Source organism: Lissotriton helveticus, chromosome 2_1 (assembly GCF_964261635.1).
Source record: "Lissotriton helveticus chromosome 2_1, aLisHel1.1, whole genome shotgun sequence".
Lineage (NCBI taxonomy): Eukaryota > Metazoa > Chordata > Amphibia > Caudata > Salamandridae > Lissotriton > Lissotriton helveticus.
This window is the reverse complement of record NC_136059.1, coordinates 782455001-782474990: the sequence shown is the minus strand read 5'-3', so window position 1 is coordinate 782474990 and position 19990 is coordinate 782455001. Positions and strand designations below refer to the sequence as shown.

At 47.5% G+C, this 19990-nt stretch overlaps 1 protein-coding gene across 1 annotated transcript in view; it reads left to right on the top strand.

Annotated features, from left to right (window-relative positions):
- The first annotated feature begins 3832 nt into the window (after positions 1–3832).
- Positions 3833–19990, top strand: part of STARD4 (StAR related lipid transfer domain containing 4) — a 198844-nt gene continuing 182686 nt past the window's right edge. The window contains exon 1 of the mRNA XM_078675495.1: positions 3833–4086. The gene's annotated coding sequence lies outside the window, so the exon portion shown is untranslated. The remainder of the gene's footprint in view (positions 4087–19990) is intronic.

Genomic DNA, 19990 nt, shown 5'->3' with positions numbered 1-19990 from the left:
CATAGTGGTGGAAAAGTTCCCCTTGCCCCGGATCGAGGAAATGTTGGCAAAAACCAGGGGAGTCAAATGGTACTCCACCATAGACTTGACCTCCGCCTATCACCAGATCGCCCTGCATCCGGACAGCCGAAAACGTACTTCCTTCATCACCCCATTCGGGTGCTACCAGTTCCGCCGCATGCCGTTCGGGCTGGCCTCGGCGGCTGCGGTGTTCCAAAAATTGATGCACCAACTGTTTAAAGACACTGAAGGAGTCCAATATTTTCAGGACGACATCCTGGTTATGGGACGAGACAGGGCGGATCACGACAACAAACTAGGGAAGGTGCTGAAGATCCTTGAGAATAAGGGCCTCACTGCTGAATGGACCAAGTGCCGGATTGGAATGGAGTCAGTCACGTACCTGGGGCATGAGATAGGAGTGAGAGGAGTTACCCCTAAAACCGACAATGTGAGAGCCATCTGCGATGCGCCACCGCCCTCCAACAAAGAAGAAGTCCGATCGTTCCTCGGGATGGTGGAGTACTATAGTAAGTTTGTACAGCACTTCGCATCCAAAACCCATCACATGAGGCAGCTGACACGAGACAACACAGAGTTCTGCTGGTCGGAGGCGGCGCAAGGCGAGTTCGAGATCGTCAAGAAAGAGGTGGTCGGAGCAGTCCCACTTCAAGGATATGACCCCCAAGGAAGCACGGTGTTAACCACGGACGCCAGCGACAAGGGATTGGGTGCTGTCCTTATGCAAGATCGAGGTCAAGGGAGAATGGAGACGATCAGTTTCGCGTCCCGCACGCTCAGTGAGACCGAGAAGAAGTATAGTGTAATCGAAAAGGAGATGCTGGCGGTCGTATGGGCCATGACTCGGTTCAGGCAGTTCTTGTGGGGCACACGGTTTTTGTTAAGGACAGATCACAAACCCTTGCTGAAGGTGTTAACGTCCAGCGGACACGCGAGTGCCACGCCACGAATCTCAAAGATGACCCTCAAGCTGTTAGAATTTAGGTACGATGTAGAACACATCCCCGGAACCAGGAATAAGGTGGCAGACTACCTGAGTAGAGCGGCCGCTATGGATCAGACGGGAGAAGATCTAGCAGGGGCAGAAGAAATGGTGGCACTCATGGAAGACCAAGAGAAAACCATTGGGCATCAGGAATGGAGGCAGGCCTATGAGAAAGATCTAGTCCTCGAAGAAGTAAAGTCCTACATCACGAAGGGGTGGCCTGAGAAGAGACTAACCCGAGGAGGCCTCAACCCCTATTTCGAAGTCAGAGAAGAATTGTCGATGGACGACCAAGGAGTGTTTGTATATCGAGGGGAGAAAGTCATCCCCCCAGCAGAAATCATCCCCAAACTATTGGACATGCTCCACGAGGGACACTTGGGGATAGGAAAGCTGAAACTAAGAGCAAAGCAAAACTACTGGTGGCCAGGTATGGACGTAAGGGCCGAAAGGCACGTCAGAGACTGCCCCCAGTGCCAAGGGGCGGACAAAACGCTCAAACCACTCCGCCCAGCACTTGGAAAATTTGACCCCCCGAGGAATCCGTGGGAGGAGTTGTCAGTGGACATACTGGGTCCTATCATGGATGGACAGGGAGTCCAGAAGTACGTGTGCGTCGTGGTGGATAGGTACTCGAAATGGCCTGAGCTGAAAATAGACGAGACAATGGACACCGAGAACATCATAAAGTTCCTGGCGGACACGTTCGTGAGGGAAGGTATCCCGAAGTCCATCTTAAGTGATAATGGCCCTCAATTCAGATCAGAGAAATGGAGCAACTTTATGCAATGGAACGGTATTCTAGCGAAGCACACGTCCATATACCACCCGGCTGGGAACGGACTTGTGGAGCGATTTAACAGAGTGGTGATGGGCTCTGTGCAGGCAGCCATCTCCAACAACAAGGACTGGGAAAGAGAGATTGAACGCATGGTGTGGGCGTACAGGATCACCCCCACAGGGACAGGGTACAGCCCTTTCCAAATACTGAGAGGCCGCGAACCATTCACCCGGGACAACCGCGTGTGGAAGGAAAAAATCATAACAAGCGAATGGTCCCCCGCGGTTGTACGAGCTAACCTGGAGAAGGCACAAGCCGTTTACTCTAGACACTACAATGCCCGGAGAAATGTAAAGGAGACCGAACTGGAGAAAGGGGAATGGGTGCGAGTAAAATTGGCCACGCTAAGCAGGAAGGGCGAGAGTAAATACAGCAAGCCCCTGCAAGTCAAGGAAGTGAGAGGTAGAGCGGCTTTACTCAGCGATGGCAACGTGTGGTCACAGGATCGCATGGCTAGATGCAATGGAGTGCAAAGATGGAACCGAGGTGGAGAGGACCCAGGAGACGGAGATGAAGGGTCTCAGGAACAAGAACGATCAAACGGAGAGTTGGAGGTGAGCCGAGGAGAACAGCGAGGAGAAGAGATAGACTGTGGTACTCATGGACTAAGTAGCGAAGCGGACATGGGCAGACGAGATGGAGGTGCGATCGCGCTGGAGAGTGAAGGAAGGAGCGAAGAGGCGCGGGGGAGAGTGATTCCGCATGACCCCCCGAGACTCACACGGAGCGGCAGAGCTGTGGTTAAACCTACGAGGTTTCGAGACTTTGATATGAGCGACAGACAGTGAGTTTAAATGTTTGTTGGGAAAAAAGGGGAGATATGTAGCGGCGCAGTCTAGTTGATGCACGTCACGTACAGACGTGACGTGCGGCGGCCATTTTGAGGGATGCGCGCGCAGCACCAGACAGAGCGCGCAATAAGCCGGCAGAAAGCACATATGCGGCTCGGCGCTCTTTAGGGAGAAATAGTTAATAAAATTCAATTAACCAGCCACTGTTGCAGTGTCCTCATTTGGGGGAAAGAACCAACTCCACAGGAGATTGATCGGGTCTTTTGGATCTATCTAAAGTCTTTGCTATGTATATTTCTATTGCTAATATAAAAACACACACATATACAAGAACGTCATTCCTATGTCATATACATAGACCTAACTATCTTACAAAAGCCCAAAGCCTAAGAAAATGAAAAATACTTCAACCGTCTGTTTATCTTATGTTAATGTGTTAAATGACACTGAGTGGTTCCCCTTGATGGATGCAGAGGACACAAACCCCAATACTCGCAGTAATTTCCCAATCTATAGTGAAACACGTGCTAGGTTGCGATATTACTGTACTATGCACTGGGTGCTGCTTCGAACGGCCTGTGCAAAGAGGGCCTAATATGTCTCGAGAAGCAATACTGCTTTACACTAAAAATGTGTTTTACAAAACGATTCAAGAAATTCACAATTGAAAATTCTATGGGTGCTCATACTATTAGCAGGTGCGACTTGTCCTATCTCGTGCTTATCAAATATTTTTAGGATTTCTACTCCAAAGCTATCTTTACAGAGTGTGCACCAATACAACCTGAGAACGGATGCCGCTATGATAAAAAAATATGAGTCACATCCAAAAATGTATCGTATTGCTTATACGTGCGAGGCCCGCCCAATAGCAACTATATGAGTGGACGATTATTAATAAATGACTAAGTAAGGTCGATCAGGGCACGGTATGCTCCGTCCCAGATTCCCGTGGAATGACGTAGAATGGCCTCATGTTCATTCAGCCGAATGATCCACTTAGACCCCGTCCCAGCTTCCTCTCTAGCCTCGCCCACTTCCCTTGTCAGTGAAGTGTAAATATAACGTCTGATCTGTACAGTAACCAATTAGAGACGTTCGTCACCGTTACACAAGAATTCTCCCGCCTCCCTGTTGATGCGCGCCGTTGCCATTGGATGGTGGGAGTTGGAGTGACATCTGGCGGCGCGTTTTTTTGTTGCTGACAGCAGCTATGTCTGGTGAGCTTGCTGTGCCGGTGTTCCAACGGTTTCACAACACGGGGCACCGGCGAACCGTGACAAACAGCTTGCTAGAGTGAGAGACACCCACTCGCCTCCTTTACCTCCACGCACCACAGGGGTCTCACGTTTGGAAGACAGAGCAGGGGGGACGAGAGAGGAACCCGGAGTTGCTCCAGCATTAGTCGTGGACATAACAGCCTAGCTACAGTAACTCAGCAAGGACAGGTATGTAACCAGAGCGCCTCACTAGACACATGCCAGGCTCGCGCCACCGCAGGGGGCGGGGCGAATGGGGGGCACAAACCACAGAGCGACTTATTATACCAGGACCAGTTGGTGCCACGTGCACTGTATCTTTATAATCAGACCCATAGGGGAGGCCAGAGAGGGATGTAACGTTTCATCAGCATCATGTCTTGGAGCTAGTCGTTAGCTGTGGTGGCACATATAGGTATCGTAGCATCATCAATCCAGCAAGCTGCCACCTGTGGTTCATATAACATTACACTTTGCAGTCCCCGAACGACGATGCACAACTTCTACATCAATAAATCACCACGGCCAGACTCATCCAGGGCGCGCATAGCAAGTCTTGTTCATCAGGTCCAGTTGCATTATCATGCAAAGGTCATACTTTTGCAGTATATAGGTTCATAACGTATTCACTACAATATTCCTGTGCTAAGGGATAGCCTGCGCCACATATAGCATTTAACCCTTATTTCCAGTTTCCGGCTAGTGGCAAATATGATAATTCCATGGATACACCTATCAATTGCGCACCAAGTGCAGTGGCACCTGGGTCCAGGGGTTTGAATGGCCCACTGCACCTAAGCAATATACATTTTTTCCCATTTAGATCAGAGGAAGGGTTTATGGGACTTGTAAAGCGTGTGACTACCCTTGGGCATCTCAGCGCCGAGTGAGTCAGAGGTAGAGGCAGTGAGCACTTAGTCTTGTGGGAAAAGCCATGTCTTGAGTTTTTTTCCTAAAGGATGCTTTGTTTTCAGTGAGTCGGAGCTCTGGGTCTAGGCTGTTCCAGAGCGTAGGTATCAGATGGGTGAAAGAACTTCCACCCCATCTGGCTCTTTTGATTGTAGTCACTTTCATCAGGAATTTTGAACTCGACCTAAGATGTCGGTAGGTCAAATAGTGGGCGACCAGGTTTTGGATAAGGGCTCGGACCCTCCCATACATGGCTCGATGGGCCAGACTTAAGGACTTGAATTTGATTCTGGCTTGAATCGGGAGCCAATGCAGTTCCCTCAATCTTGGTTTGACTGATTGACGCCTGGGTATGTTCAGTAGCAGTCGTGCTGCTGCATTCTGAAAAAGTTGAAGTCTGTTTGTTACGTATTTGGGAGAACCAAGAAAGAGAGAGTTGCCGTAATCCAGCCTCGATATCACTAAGGCCTGGACTACAGTCCTTCATGCGTCCTCTGGGAGTAGGGATATGATTTTCCTAATCAGGCGTAGCATCCCGAAACAGGTGCCAGATAGATTTTTGGCCTGTACCTTCATTGTTAAATTCTGGTCCAGCCACATGCCTAGGTTTTTTATGGCTGCTTTGGGGGGGGGGAGGGTGGTGGATGGCCCCCAACTAGTTGGCCATGGAATCTCTAAACGAGGATTGAAGTTGTTTCCCAGAATCATCAGTTCTGTCTTATCCCCATTCAACTTGAGTCTGCAGTCCGACATCCAGGATCCAAGTTTTTTCAAGGCAAGGGACAAGTTGACAGTGGTCTGAGTTGAGAGCGTCTGAAATTGAGAACACTAGTTGCGTGTCATCTGCGCATGACATGATGGAGATACCGAATTCCTGGATGATATGGGCCAGAGGACTAAGGTAGATATTAAAGAGAGTCAGACTCAGGGAAGATTCCTGAGGCACTCCCCAAGGTGCTAATAGAGAGTCTGACTTAAAACCGGCCTCCATACAGTGAAAGGTCCTGTCACTCAGGAATGATGCAACCCCTTGCTTCACTGTTCCACCGATTCCAACGTTTTCCTTACTTGTATGAGGGCTCAAGGAACCCTTGCCACTGCACTGATATAGGACCCAGTTCCGGAGTCTCAATGTTGCCCTCTTCACACAACACCACACAACTAAACTATAAAAATCACCACTGGGGAACATTATACCTAATTTGTAAACAACCCTAAATCATATACCTTTGCCCATACCTATTCATATCTCACTATTGCATGCTAAGTGTGGGCATTCAGGCCAGTCATTTATCATGCGAAAGGTCCATCCAGTTGCCTGTCTACCAGCATGCCGAGAGAATAGTCTGTGGTCCATATGACGTACTATTCCCGTCAGACATTTAATATATCAATATCATGATAAAGGGCCAGCCTGGCTCACCTTGAAGATGACAACATGCCAGCTGCTACACATGTAACATTTGGGTTCAATGTAAATTCACTAAAGAAGTAAATGTCACGAAAAGTCAAATAAATCACACAGTGGTGCAATGAGAAGGCCTGTTGGTTTAAATTCCTGTTAAGCATCAATGGCAAAATACTCACTCCAATGGGTTAGTAGAAAGACCTTCGATAACGGCAGTCTGATCATTTCAGTAGATTTTGCGGTGCGGTTGGCAGCGTACATTTCGATGTTTATCTTGTATGATCCTGGAGCTGCATTATTGAAAGTGCAGCCTCTGCTGATGTAGAACCAGCTTCCTGTTTTCCATGCTTGAGCTGTGAGCCCACATTTAAGGGTTGGTGCTCCCTCAGTTAGAGGTGGATTGGTCCATGTGCAAATAGGGGAATCCCGTCTCCCCAGTGCAAGCCCCTTCCTGCTTGCCAAGACTGGTGTGCCCTTTGAGGAAGAGGAGAGCATTAGAGGGAGCAAGGTGCAGTGGGGAGTCCTGTTGTGAGGACTCCTTGTGCATCGGTGTGAGGATTCGGCTAAGAACCGATGGGGCCACGGCCTGTGTGCAAGATTGTTTTCAGTGCCCCCCGTATGCCAGGAGAGGTCTCCCGTAGACTGAGCCATGTGTTGAGCACCGTCCGGTTCTTGCTATGTCCATACTGCCACGATGCAGTGACCCCGTTCGTCAGAAAGGGCCACTTGTAAAGTTATCACTTCAAGGAGGGCCAAGACGTGAGAGTTTCTGGACCAGGGCACTTGTGCTGGGAGAACCTGCGCCCGGATGACCCCATACCGGGCCAACCCCATATGCCAGCAAGAGCTTCCCGTACCAATGTTGCCAAAAGATTCGGGCCATCACCGAAGGAGAGTCTGAGCCTATGACCTGCAGGTTGGACCCACGCTGCGAGGGAACTGCCCCCAACTCACCACTGAGGATCGCCAGAGTTGCTGCGGTTGCTGTCGCACTCTCGCTGTCTCCAGTCGGGAGCTGAAGAACAGATTCCTTCTCCTTTGAGCAAAGTCAAGCAGCCTAACCTCTTTGAACTGAGCAAGACTTGCCGTTGCATGTTTGAAGGCATCCACTGCATTGCTGACCTCTTCTGTGCTGCGCGAGCGGGTAAGACATGAACTTGGCTACTTGGGCCCTGGGGAACTCGCTGATAACAGTGCTGTGACACAATAGACACTTTTGCCAAAGATCCTAAAGGGTCAAAAGGGAGAACTCTTGAGTACAGCCTTGTAGTTTGCATTCTCTAATGCGGCCACCTGTGAATGGGAATTACCCTGAACATGTTACACGAAGGAGGGTGGCGCAGGGATTCGCCTGACAACTTCTAGAGCCCCAACCTCAAGGAGGGTTGTGTTGTTGCATTTGAAAGTCACATTTATTTGCCCATATAGAGTTAGTAATAACTACTTTTCTTATAGAAGCAAGTGTTTAGCTCGACCTTGATTTATTATTTGTACTGTTTGCATTTTGAGTTATGATTCATGTCCACTGACCTGTATCTACATCCCCTCTAGGGAGCCTTGACTGTTCAACCACAGCTACCACTGAGAGTCAAGTGCAGAAGGGTACTTGGCCCAGGGGATCAATATTCATGGAAGGTCGGGCCCAGGAACAATAGGAGTAAAAGGCCTGAACCACCAAGGTTGGGGTCAATATACCCTGCGTGCCCCATTGCCCTCTGAAAGGGGTTCATACACTCTTGCACTATGAAGCAGTGGTGTGCGATTTGACTCATGACAGCCAAAAGTGCATCAGTGCTAGGGAAGAATTAAACAGTGTTATATATTAATACCTATGCTGATTTCTTTTATTATACCTTTGATGCTGCATCACGTTACAGCTTAGTAAATTCCCCCATTGACTGGATTTGCAAGAGCTGGCATTTCAAAGGGAGAGTCAAAGGAGAGGCCATGGACTTGCAACACAGATTTGGGTCCCACCTTCAATTTAGTAGTATTTTGACCATTCACAAACATGCATGCAGTTTCCACACTTAGCTAAACAACTAATGACAACACTGCTTACCTTTGGCCACATTGATGAATGACCATACATGATCATTGAATACAGTCATCATTGTTCTATGTCCATACTTTCATGGCCATTGAAAACAAACATCCTTGTTATATGTGCGTATATTATTGCATGGACGTATGTGAATTCCCCAAAACTCAAAGACAATTAACTTGCGAATGTACTTTTTAGGGTTCGGGGCGGAGCTCCGAGATCCTATTATTAAAGAAAAAAGAAAAGTTTCATTAGGGCTCGGGAAAGACACATTCCTTAGTGCGCGAGTTTTTTTTCTTATCTGAATGGTGATTGGTCGTCGCTGTGCTGTTTTTGTAGTAGTCTTGATGCCATAGGGCATTAGGCGGCCATGTTGGCATTTTCTCAGCGGTTTCGCGCACGGCCGTCCATAAATATCAATTAGGAGCTGTCAGGGAGGTGCTGTAATGGAATCCAGATGCTGTGTGCGCGTTCACCATTCTGCAGTGCGTTTTGGTGGGCGCGTGCCATGCATTATTTTGTTGCTCCTTTCATCTCAGATTTACTCGGCTAATTTCAATGTTTGAATAGCTGAAAATGCTTTTACCGAAATTTAAAATGTTTGTTTTGAATAAAAGGTTTACAGTTTTCAGCTAGCTTGCACCTCCTTGTTTGAACACGGAATGTAAAGGGAGTTTGTTTTAGAGCACTGATAGCCCTGTGAGGTGATACTTCAGGGTCGACGTGGTGGGTGCTTCGGCTGGCTTGCCAGTTTGTTTATTTAAGCGGCTGACATGGTAAGTGGAATAACGAGGGAAGAACACGGTACCAGCTGTATATTTGACTGTCACTCTTTGCTGCAATAAAAATAAGTGGGAAAGTGCAATTTCGGATGATATTGAACATTCACTCATTTCAACAATTATGCATTTAAAAAGATTTTGTGGTGGTATTTTATTCTGTATAATATAATCTGAGCCTCTCTGGGTCACCCGATTTCCTACATGATATTTCTTCACGCCTAAAGCTGCCGTGCGTGAAGGACTCTGTCGACACAGTTCAGCTACTTATTTAAAACAAGCATTTACAATGCAACGGTTTCGCCTTTGTAAAAGTTTGAGCTATTGGCATTGTAAATGACAAATTTTGTATTTATGTGTTGGTTTTGAAAGCAGATAAATAAATGGCATTGTCATTTACAATGCCACTAGCTTAATCTCTCTGGCTACAGGGCCCGCATTCACCAACACAGTGTGCATTATTACTGCAGATGTTTTAACGTATCCAGATAAATGGAGATTAAGGGAAACTACTCACTTAAGTAAGAGCCAACATGGGGAACTAGCTTATTTAGTTAAGCATGTGTGGAAATAACATCCTCTTAACGATGTTGCCAACGAAACAGGGGCACAAAGTACACTACTCAGCATTCATGCAACCAAGGGGCTTCCAGGTCGATAAACCTGGATATCTTAATACTCCACACACTTGTTGGCAGGGTATACCCGAAGTGGGTCCCTTGCTCACTTTGCCACTGGATTCAAACTAGCCTTGCTGATTAGGGAAGTTACCCGAAAGCGGCCCCAGGATGCTTGTGTCCGGTTCAGGGAAGACCTGGAATGGCAATTTGGGCTGGACTGTTCCCATGAGGCACGGGGTCAAGACTGATTTGCATATAGCTGGGTCTGAACTGAGGTGGCAAAGTGAACTAAAGAACGATGATTGATTCAACCCCGATCTGTGACTTGGGGCAAGTGTCTGAAAAGTTTCAGCAATTCATCTCCTTGTGTTTGCTATTTAATACTCTAGTCTACACTTAACTCTAAAATCTATCCATGTCTGTGGATAAACTGGCTGACATTCAGAATCTCATTGCTCACTAGTCAAGTGGTGTTCTTACTACAGTTATGTGACAAAATAACCATTTCCCTTGACATCCAGACGCTCGTGCAATTATCTGCAGGATAGAGCAGCAGATATCAAAAGCACTTGTGGTACACAAAACACTCCAATCCTTAAAGCGAGATGTGACCTACTATGGTCTTCATAAGGTGGGATATCCCCCATTGATGTTAAAAAATAACTGACAGAGCCAATCCTCCTCTGCAATCTCCACTTTAGCCACAGGGACGAGTCAGACATGCTGCAAGGGACCAGGAGTTGAAGTGACTAAACATGTCTTCTTGCCATTGTGCCGGCATGCGTGAAAAAAAACTGAAAAAAGTGTGAGCAACCTCGAAAAAGGGTGCTTGGAAGCCGTTATTGGGATTAGTTGATGGAATGGCTTGAAGCTTCCCAACAACATGTATTCTTTGAGCTGTTGAGTTTCTAAAATGACTGTTTTAAAAACAATAGCACTGTTTACTTACATTGCTAAAATCTACATTTTGGAAGCAGGTTTTATCAAAAACTTTTTCCGCATTTTGTAGCGCCCTATTAGACTGTTTGCAATTTTAAGAACTTAGTCACAGTGCTTTATGTTAAAGACTGGGACCCCGTATCACTAAACATACGCAAGTCACTATTCACCCTGCAACGACCTCGTCTACAATGCCATTTCTGTGTTGGCTAAGTACCAGATCAAACCATACAGGGTTCAAGAAAGTAGAGAAGAAAAAAAAACTTTCAAAAGTTCCGACTATTGTGTTTTACGCAGGGAGCCTCAATCAAGGAACATCAAACAAGCATCTACTCCACTGGTCGGAATAGAAGTGATTTTCCATTTTCAACGTTCGGAAAGAACCGGCAGTAGACAGGAAGCGTTTAAAACGTGCACAGGTAACTAACACCGGCCTTCAGACGGACTCTTAGGAGGCCACCATTAATTTGTTACTTCTTCTCAACTACTTAGGCTACAGGCAACCTACTTTGAAGTGGCGTGAGCTCCTCACAAGGTTCATAAACCAGCAGCATAACAGTGAACATATTGGCCTACTGAAAAGATATTGCCTGTGGTTAAGAAACAGTTACTACATAAGGCAACTTAAACCTGTGCAACTACCCGAAATCTGTATCTGGAAGGAAATGGGGGGGGGGTTAAAAGTAACAGCATTTTTGATGTCATGTATATGCTAAGGTTCTAGTGAGTGCGTTGGGGTAATAATGGCCGTACTATACAATAAGGCTACTTTGCAAGAATAAAGTTAGTTAACGAAACCGCGACTTCACCTGACTATAGTGAGAACAGGCAAGAAACTCTGAAAGGGTGCAGTTTATAGTGAAACCGGTAATAAGGAAAACATAAAAAGATTGTGGGCAATTTACTTAGGACCCTCCCCCCCAATGCATTTGTCCGTCTGTAATGCAACTAGTGCTCATGTGAAGCGCTCTGATACCTTCGGATCAAGCTCGCGCACTCACCGACTGTCTTCTGGCGGGGCTCTCCTCCTCACACGGGAGCCTTGCTCCCTGCAGCACTCCTCCGGCGGTCGCTTTGGGGCCGCGGGCGGGGTTCCTCTCCTCCTGGGCTCTTCTCCTAGATGCAGCAGGGCTCCCTCGCATCACGGGAGCCCTGCAAACCGGCCGCCATGCTTCTTCTTTCTTCCCCCCGGGCTGCGGGGGCGGGCACTTCCGGCCGGCCGCGCTGGGATTGGCCGGCCGGCCAACCACTTCCGGGTCGCTGCGGGCAGCGCAGCGGCCCTTCTCCTTAGGTAGGCAGGCGGGGGCTGATTTTTACGGGCAAATGCCGGGTGGGCACCGGCTCTAGATAACAATCAATCGGGAGTGGACACGGACGGCGGGAGGGGGCGGGAGGGGACACGGACGGCGGGAGGGGGCGGGAGGGGACACGGACGGCGGGAGGGGGCGGGAGGGGACACGGACGGCGGGAGGGGGCGGGAGCGGACACGGACGGCGGGAAACGTGCACAGGACAGCGAGGGGGGGGCGGAAATGGACATCGCATCAGTGAAAGGGGAGGGAACGGGAAAAAACGTAACTCCGCCCTGGGAAAAAATCTCGGGAACGCCCCCGAATCTGGTCCGGCCTTGACGGACAGATCTCTGTTCCAATGGCTAGCCTCCATTTATGGAGCTAGCCAATGGGACAGGGGGGCGTATTCCATTCTCCTTACTGGAAATCAAGAGATTTCTCTGGAGGCGGAGCTAAGAGCTCCGCCCTCCAGCGAAACCTAAAAAGGAAAGGTTTGTTATTTGCTCAACGATGTGTCAGTTAATATGCGTCTGACTATGCAGGAGTTCCCAGGAGCACCTGACGGGTGGCGAGTTCAGTAAGAGGTAAAGAGTGCGCTTTTCATGCCCTACTTCGGGTTCACAGTGTGAGTTTGGGCGGCTGCGACACCAGCTAAATATAAATCTGGCGCAGTCCTACTGGGCACCATGCTGTATGTCAGTCTATGAGGGAAGGCGCCGTTCTGCTCTGTGCTGTGGTGAAGGATAGGGGAGTGCAGAGTGCAGAGTGGTAGTGCAGAGTGCATAGTGGTAGTGCAGAGTGAGAGTGCGAGTGGTAGTGCAGAGTGCAGAGTGGTAGTGCAGAGTGCAGAGTGGTAGTGCAGAGTGAGAGTGCGAGTGGTAGTGCAGAGTGCAGAGTGGTAGTGCAGAGTGCAGAGTGCGAGTGGTAGTGCAGAGTACAGAGTGGTAGTGCAGAGTGCAGAGTGAGAGTGCAGAGTGCAGTTTGGTAGTGCAGAGTGGTAGTGCAGAGTGGTAGTGCAGAGTGCAGAGTGGTAGTGCAGAGTGCAGAGTGGTAGTGCAGAGTGGTAGTGCAGAGTGGTAGTGCAGAGTGCAGAGTGGTAGTGCAGAGTGCAGAGTGAGAGTGCAGAATGAGAGTGCGAGTGGTAGTGCTGAGTGCAGATTGGTAAATCTGGCGCAGTCCTACTGGGCACCATGCTGTATGTCAGTCTATGAGGGAAGGCGCCGTTCTGCTCTGTGCTGTGGTGAAGGATAGGGGAGTGCAGAGTGCAGAGTGGTAGTGCAGAGTGCATAGTGGTAGTGCAGAGTGAGAGTGCGAGTGGTAGTGCAGAGTGCAGAGTGGTAGTGCAGAGTGCAGAGTGGTAGTGCAGAGTGAGAGTGCGAGTGGTAGTGCAGAGTGCAGAGTGGTAGTGCAGAGTGCAGAGTGCGAGTGGTAGTGCAGAGTACAGAGTGGTAGTGCAGAGTGAGAGTGCAGAGTGCAGTTTGGTAGTGCAGAGTGGTAGTGCAGAGTGCAGAGTGGTAGTGCAGAGTGGTAGTGCAGAGTGCAGAGTGGTAGTGCAGAGTGGTAGTGCAGAGTGCAGAGTGAGAGTGCAGAATGAGAGTGCGAGTGGTAGTGCTGAGTGCAGATTGGTAGTGCAGAGTGCAGATTGGTAGTGCAGAGTGCAGAGTGGTAGTGCAGAGTGGTAGTGCAGAGTGGTATTGCAGAGTGGTAGTGCAGAGTGGTAGTGCAGAGTGCAGAGTTGTAATGCAGAGTGCAGAGTGGTAGTGCAGAGTGGTAGTGCAGAGTGCAGAGTGGTACTGCAGAGTGGTACTGCAGAGTGGTAGTGCAGAGTGGTAGTGCAGAGTGCAGGGTGGTAGTGCAGAGTGCAGAGTGGTAGTGCAGAGTGGTAGTGCTGAGTGCAGAGTGGTAGTGCAGAGTGCAGATTGGTAGTGCAGAGTGCAGATTGGTAGTGCAGAGTGCAGATTGGTAGTGCAGAGTGCAGAGTGGTAGTGCAGAGTGCAGAGTGGTAGTGCAGAGTGGTAGTGCAGAGTGCAGAGTGGTAGTGCAGAGTGGTAGTGCAGAGTGCAGAGTGGTAGTGCAGAGTGCTGAGTGGTAGTGCAGAGTGCAGATTGGTAGTGCAGAGTGCAGAGTGCAGATTGGTAGTGCAGAGTGCAGATTGGTAGAGTATTACGGGCAGCAGTACCACTACCACCAATGCTACTGCTACCAGTACCACCACCACCAGTACTCCCGCTACCAGTACCACCACCACCAGTACCACCACTACCAGTACTACCACCAGCAGTATTACCACCAACAGTACTACCACTACCAGTATCACCACCTCCAGTACTACCACTACTACCACTACCAGTACCACCACCACCACCAGTACTACCAGTATCACCAATACCAGTACTACCAGTACCACCACTACCAGTACTACCACTACCAGTACCACCACCACCACCAGTACTACCACCATCAGTACTACCAGTACTACCACCACCAGTACTACCACTACTACAGCCACCAGTACTACCACTACTACAGCCACCAGTACTAACACTACCACCACCAACAGTACTACCACCACCACCAGTACTACCAGTAGCAGTACTACCACAACCAGTACCACTACCACCACCAGTACTACCACCACCAGTACCACCACCACCAGTACTACCACTACCAGTATTACGGGCAGCAGTACCACCACCACCAATGCTACTGCTACCAGTACCACCACCACCAGTACTCCCGCTACCAGTACCACCACCATCAGTACCACCACTACCAGTACTACCACCACCAGTACTACCACCAACAGTACTACCATTACCAGTACCACCATCTCCAGTACTACCACTACTACCACTACCAGTACCACCACCAGTACTACCAGTACCACCACCACCAGTACTACCACTACCAGTACCACCACCACCAGTACTACCACTACCAGTACCACCACCATCACCAGTACTACCACTATCAGTACTACCAGTACTACCAGCACCAGTACTACCACTACTACAGCCACCAGTACTACCACTACTACAGCCACCAGTACTACCACTACCACCACCAACAGTACTAACACCACCGCCAGTACTACCAGTACCACCACCACCAGTACTACCACTACCACCACCACCACATTAACACACTCCATAACTCTTAGCAAAAATACATTACCATTTACAATGCCATTAGCTCAAACTCAAATAAATCCGAGCCCGATTGCATTTCTAATGCTTGTTTACATGGGTAAATGTGTGCATTTGTGAACCAGCCCCAGTGTACTTTTTAATCTTTCCGATTGACCTCCTTAGTGTGCTTATAATATAAACAATGATTCAGTGTATTTTATAAGCATTACAGACTACAGCTGTGTAATGATTACTAACACTCATAATTGTCTGACTGACATTCTAAGCATTTCCAAGAAAGTCGAATGAGTCCGGGTTTTTCAGTGCAAGCAGTGAAACTGTGTTAGAAAGGAATGTTACCTTCAGCCTGAAGGTATTTGAAATATAATTTTCAACTCGCCTACAAGCCCTAATAAAATGTGACACCGCTCCTGGCATGTGACACACATGTACCATGAGCCCACTGGAGCACTGGAAGGTCAGATGGAATTGGTATTTTATCATTAGGGCTCCCGGTTTTATGGTATTTATATTTTGGTAATTTCCGTCTGTATTTATCCATATTTATTTTTTGCTAATTTTACCTGTATCTATCCATATCTATTTTAGGTTTTGGAAAAGTGAAGATGAAATGTGTATATGCCTGCATTTATTTAACCAGTTAATGTGCACTCCTGCCTGAATGCCTGACAGGTTTCAATGATATATACGCACTCAGATGGTAATATATGCACTTATAAGAACATATGTACATTTTAGTATCAAGGTTGTGCAAATCTACTGCTGTTTAAAGCTCTTTACTAAAATCCCTATATTTTTGTAATCCCCTTGCCTGTCAATCTGCACAGCTATTGACCTGACAGTCATGATTGACAGCATTTAGAATCACTCAAAAACTACCCAATTTCCGTTGTTATCAACTTTTAAAAATAAATACAGACAAGAAAATAAATGTTTTTCTGTCTGTATTTATCTGTAAAAATCGGCAAAAATGGAAATAGGGAGCCTTATTTATAATGCGCAGGCGCAGCACGAAATCTACATCGCTGCCAAGAGCAGTCAAATGATGAGGGGAGAAAGTGTCAAGACAGTGCAGAATCCAAGATGGAACTGTGCTTTGAGAGAGATTCTAGAGGGAGGATCTATACATTTGCTGATTTGCAAACAGCACTTTACACGTCTAATGCAAAAGATGTTGTCGTGCTTTATCACAGAAAGATTCTTTTGAGCTCGGACTTGCAAAGAATGTGGTACTTTAGCAGGGTATATTGAAGATTACAAAAGTCGTATATTGCAGTTGTGCAGAATTTCACACGCTTATCTAAGGCAGTTATGGAGCGTGCACTATGGTCTGTTTGTTATCCGGAGTTTATTTTCCTCTGGCCATATACGGGCCATCAGTAGTTAGTTATCTGAACTAGTAGACTCCCACTCGCTGCACTGATGCTGCTTTGAGTTTGCAGATCTGTATTGCAGTTTGCAGACTAGAAGCTGTAAATGGTAAAGAGGCAATACCCATGGGGCCTTCGGCTTTGTGTTGCTCCTGTAAGCGTGCATTGTAATATAGTGCCTCTCGCAGCAGCCAGCCCCTTGCAGTTTGCATCTTTACGCTGAGCGTAGGCCTTGCTTTTAACCTCTTGAAGCACATGGAGCAAGACACTTCAAGATTCTAACCCGTTAGGTAGGGAGGTGTCAAGATAGGAAGGATTCAGTGACATTTATGGATGGGTCCGGTACCTGCAAAGTTAGGGTGACCAGAATTTTAAAACCAAAAACCGGGACAATTCACAAAAATAGAAGAAGGACTACAATTTTACTTCAAGCGAGCACACACAATGACAGCACTCCTCAGCAGAGAATTACAGAACAGGCAGTAAGAACACGCATTAAATCAGGGCACAAGTCCTTAAAAAAGAAGTGGGGGACTGACCAGGTTAGGCACTTTGCAAGTGAAATCATGATCCGTGCCATCACAGGAAGTGACCTCGCTGGAAGTGACATCACAAGAAGTGACATCAGATATTAAGACCTCACACATATCTTTATCAGGTATGTCTTGAGTACAGTTAAGCTCATTATCAGATTTAACAAATGAGATTTAGCGTCAGGGTTGTGCCAAAAAAGTTGGCCAATCCCAACGCAAAATCTGGGCCTCAACTAATATATTTATTTTTTCAAATCCTGCCACAAAGAAATTGGCAACAAGTAGAAGCACGGCAGTAGATCTGTTCTGCTTCATTGGTTGCAAAGTCCACATTTTAAAATATTTGATTGGGTTAAGGCATCTGCTGTAAATCTCAGGGAATAGTAATAATGGTAAGATAACCCTGGAGGTGAACACATTTGTTTGAGAGATATGGGTTTTGAGAAGTCTCAGATTTGAATCAAAGTAGTATACTGTTAATGTGTCTCTTGCAAAGCACATCACGTAACATACAGATTACAGATTTTTATATTTATGTAGTTACTAAAGTGGGTTACTGCTTTTAACACAGAGATCCTTTTGTAACTTGCCGTTCATAAATTGTAAGCCTTGTAATATAACACAGTGAGCTATGACGGACATGTGACTCCTATAACTTGTAACCCTGCCTTATGTAACTCATCTTGTACATTGATTTACACATGTACATAATTTATTGTCAATGTGTAATGTGTATGTTACGTAAAAAACTCTGACACCCTGCATTGGGTTGCATAGCGCTATAAAATAAATAAAATAGTGCTATTGAAATTATTTGTGTGAATACTAGCACAGACCAACACATCTGACATGCTTACAGCGCATGCATCTCTTCTATACAGGGACTGAACAAAGGCACAAGCTTACCTCTCAAGTACCTGTGAAGAGATAACAAGCTGTGTGCCTTTGTTTCCCCTCTGTAGCATTTACATTTGAGTGTGAGGTTCCAGAACACCTCCAGTCAGGATATTTAAAAAAAAAGGAGGCCTGATGGCCCCTTAACTTCTGTCTTCATCTGTGCCCAGCTGGAGGTGAAAAAGAAGCACCCTCGCTGCCTGCACGTAGCTGCTGGGAATGAAAGTAGACAACGTACAGGCCCTGCTGAACGTGTCCCGGTGTCTGGATATTACACCGGTTCTAGATCCGCATATTTCTGTGGGCCCACCTTCTTGGGTCGTCCACCCTGAAAAATTAGTGGATGGACGTCGTGCACCTGCGTGTACCCCGAACTCGTGCCCTGCATAAAATGCAATTTTTAAACCCAGTAGCTCGCCTGTTAATTAAATTGCTTTTTTTAAACAACTGCTTACTAGCCCTGCTTTGTGAAACATAGAAAAGCACATTCTGCCGTTTTCAGTCTACCCTCTTTAAAAACCGGCACATGAGCTAAATTTCCTGAAATCTGCAAGACAGCTGCTAAAAAAACGGGACCGTCCGGTCAAATCCGGGACACCTGGTCACCCTATGCCAAGCTCAGTCTTCAGTATATGACCTGAATCCATCTGCCAGCACTCTGCAGCTTAATGGAATGTGGCCTTTCTCGACCTCACAAGTAAAAGTTGTAATCCATGCTCATTTACGTATTCATTTTCACACTAGTACACATCCCCCGATTGGCCATTTCTTTTTTTCTTGTTCAGCGTCGGAGTTTCCTGCTGCCTTTGTGTCCTAGGAGTTACAGTGCAGGTGACTACTACTGTGTTGGCCTGCACCATTTTCATCAGCAGTGTTCAAGGCAGATATACAGGTGTGGTACCGTACCAAAACCTATTCCCATCCACCCATGAGGCCTCACCCCCCCCCCCCAGGTGAGGTGAGAATCTTCCCCCAAAATGACAGAGACAAGCTAACAACATTTTTGCTTTAGAAAGCATAACGATTCTCTGACCATATTTATTACAACCCATACACACGATATTAAAAGCATTTGTATTACTTGAAAAACATTTGCATTATTGCATATTATTTACAATATGTACAGCACTTCATTAGAATAACGAACATAGAGTTTCATAACAATAGCTCTGGAAACCTTGCCCATCCCCCAGGCACCTAGGGCATCGACTATTCCAACGGTGTTGGGGTCTGTGAACCCCACCCCCTACAACTTGCACATCCCAAGGCAAACTCACCTGCTCCTTCAAGATAGAGGGAGCGTGGTCCAACCTGAAATCTGGACCTCAAAACAACTATACCAGAGCCAACCTAAAGTAGGGATCCCCCTGGCACCCAGTGGGAGAGGGGCCTGGACAACAGGGCCATACCTTGGTCCCCTGGAGCAGTCACCATCCCCAACATCGCTTGGGCAATGTGCCATCCCTTGGTCCCCTGGAGCAGTCACCATCCCACAACATCCCCAGGGCAATGTAATGGAGTACCATGGGAGGCTTTGGACAATCACTGTAGCGGATTTCCTGAGTTATTTTCAATATACTGCGGTACCTCAGCCTCGGTTTGAACCAAAGTCTTCCAATTCCATCCTGAATTCGCCTCCACTTCTATTCCTGATGCCAAGATTGTCCACCTGCTTTGTGTTCAAACATGACTCCTTACCTGACATAGGCCAGGGTGGTTTCCTGACCAGCCAGGCCTCCCCGCTATGTAGTTATTATACCTATTGTTGCGAAAAGTTCTGTTTTGCAAAGGCAACCAAATTTTCTACAAAATGTTCATGACCAATGTCTGACAAGTGGGAGGGGTCCCCATGTGCAGGAGCGTCAGTGGCCATCAGTGGCAGCCAGGCGAAAACCAGTTAGCGGAGTGCAGGACAGTGCCCCTCCTCTTAACCCACCTCACTGCCCCTGCTGCCCCCCAGGTGACCCCATCATCTTTCTGCCAGCCAATGGCTGGCATCGTGTGGTGCTAGCAAAAATTCAGAAACACTGCAGCTACCGCTGGCCGCCGCCTTCAGCTGGTCTGATCCGGCCCGCACCGGTTTTTGGGGCACGCCATCTTGGCGCCCCCCTAGTCCAAACTTTCAAAACTGTTCTCTTTCCATTGAAATGAAATTGT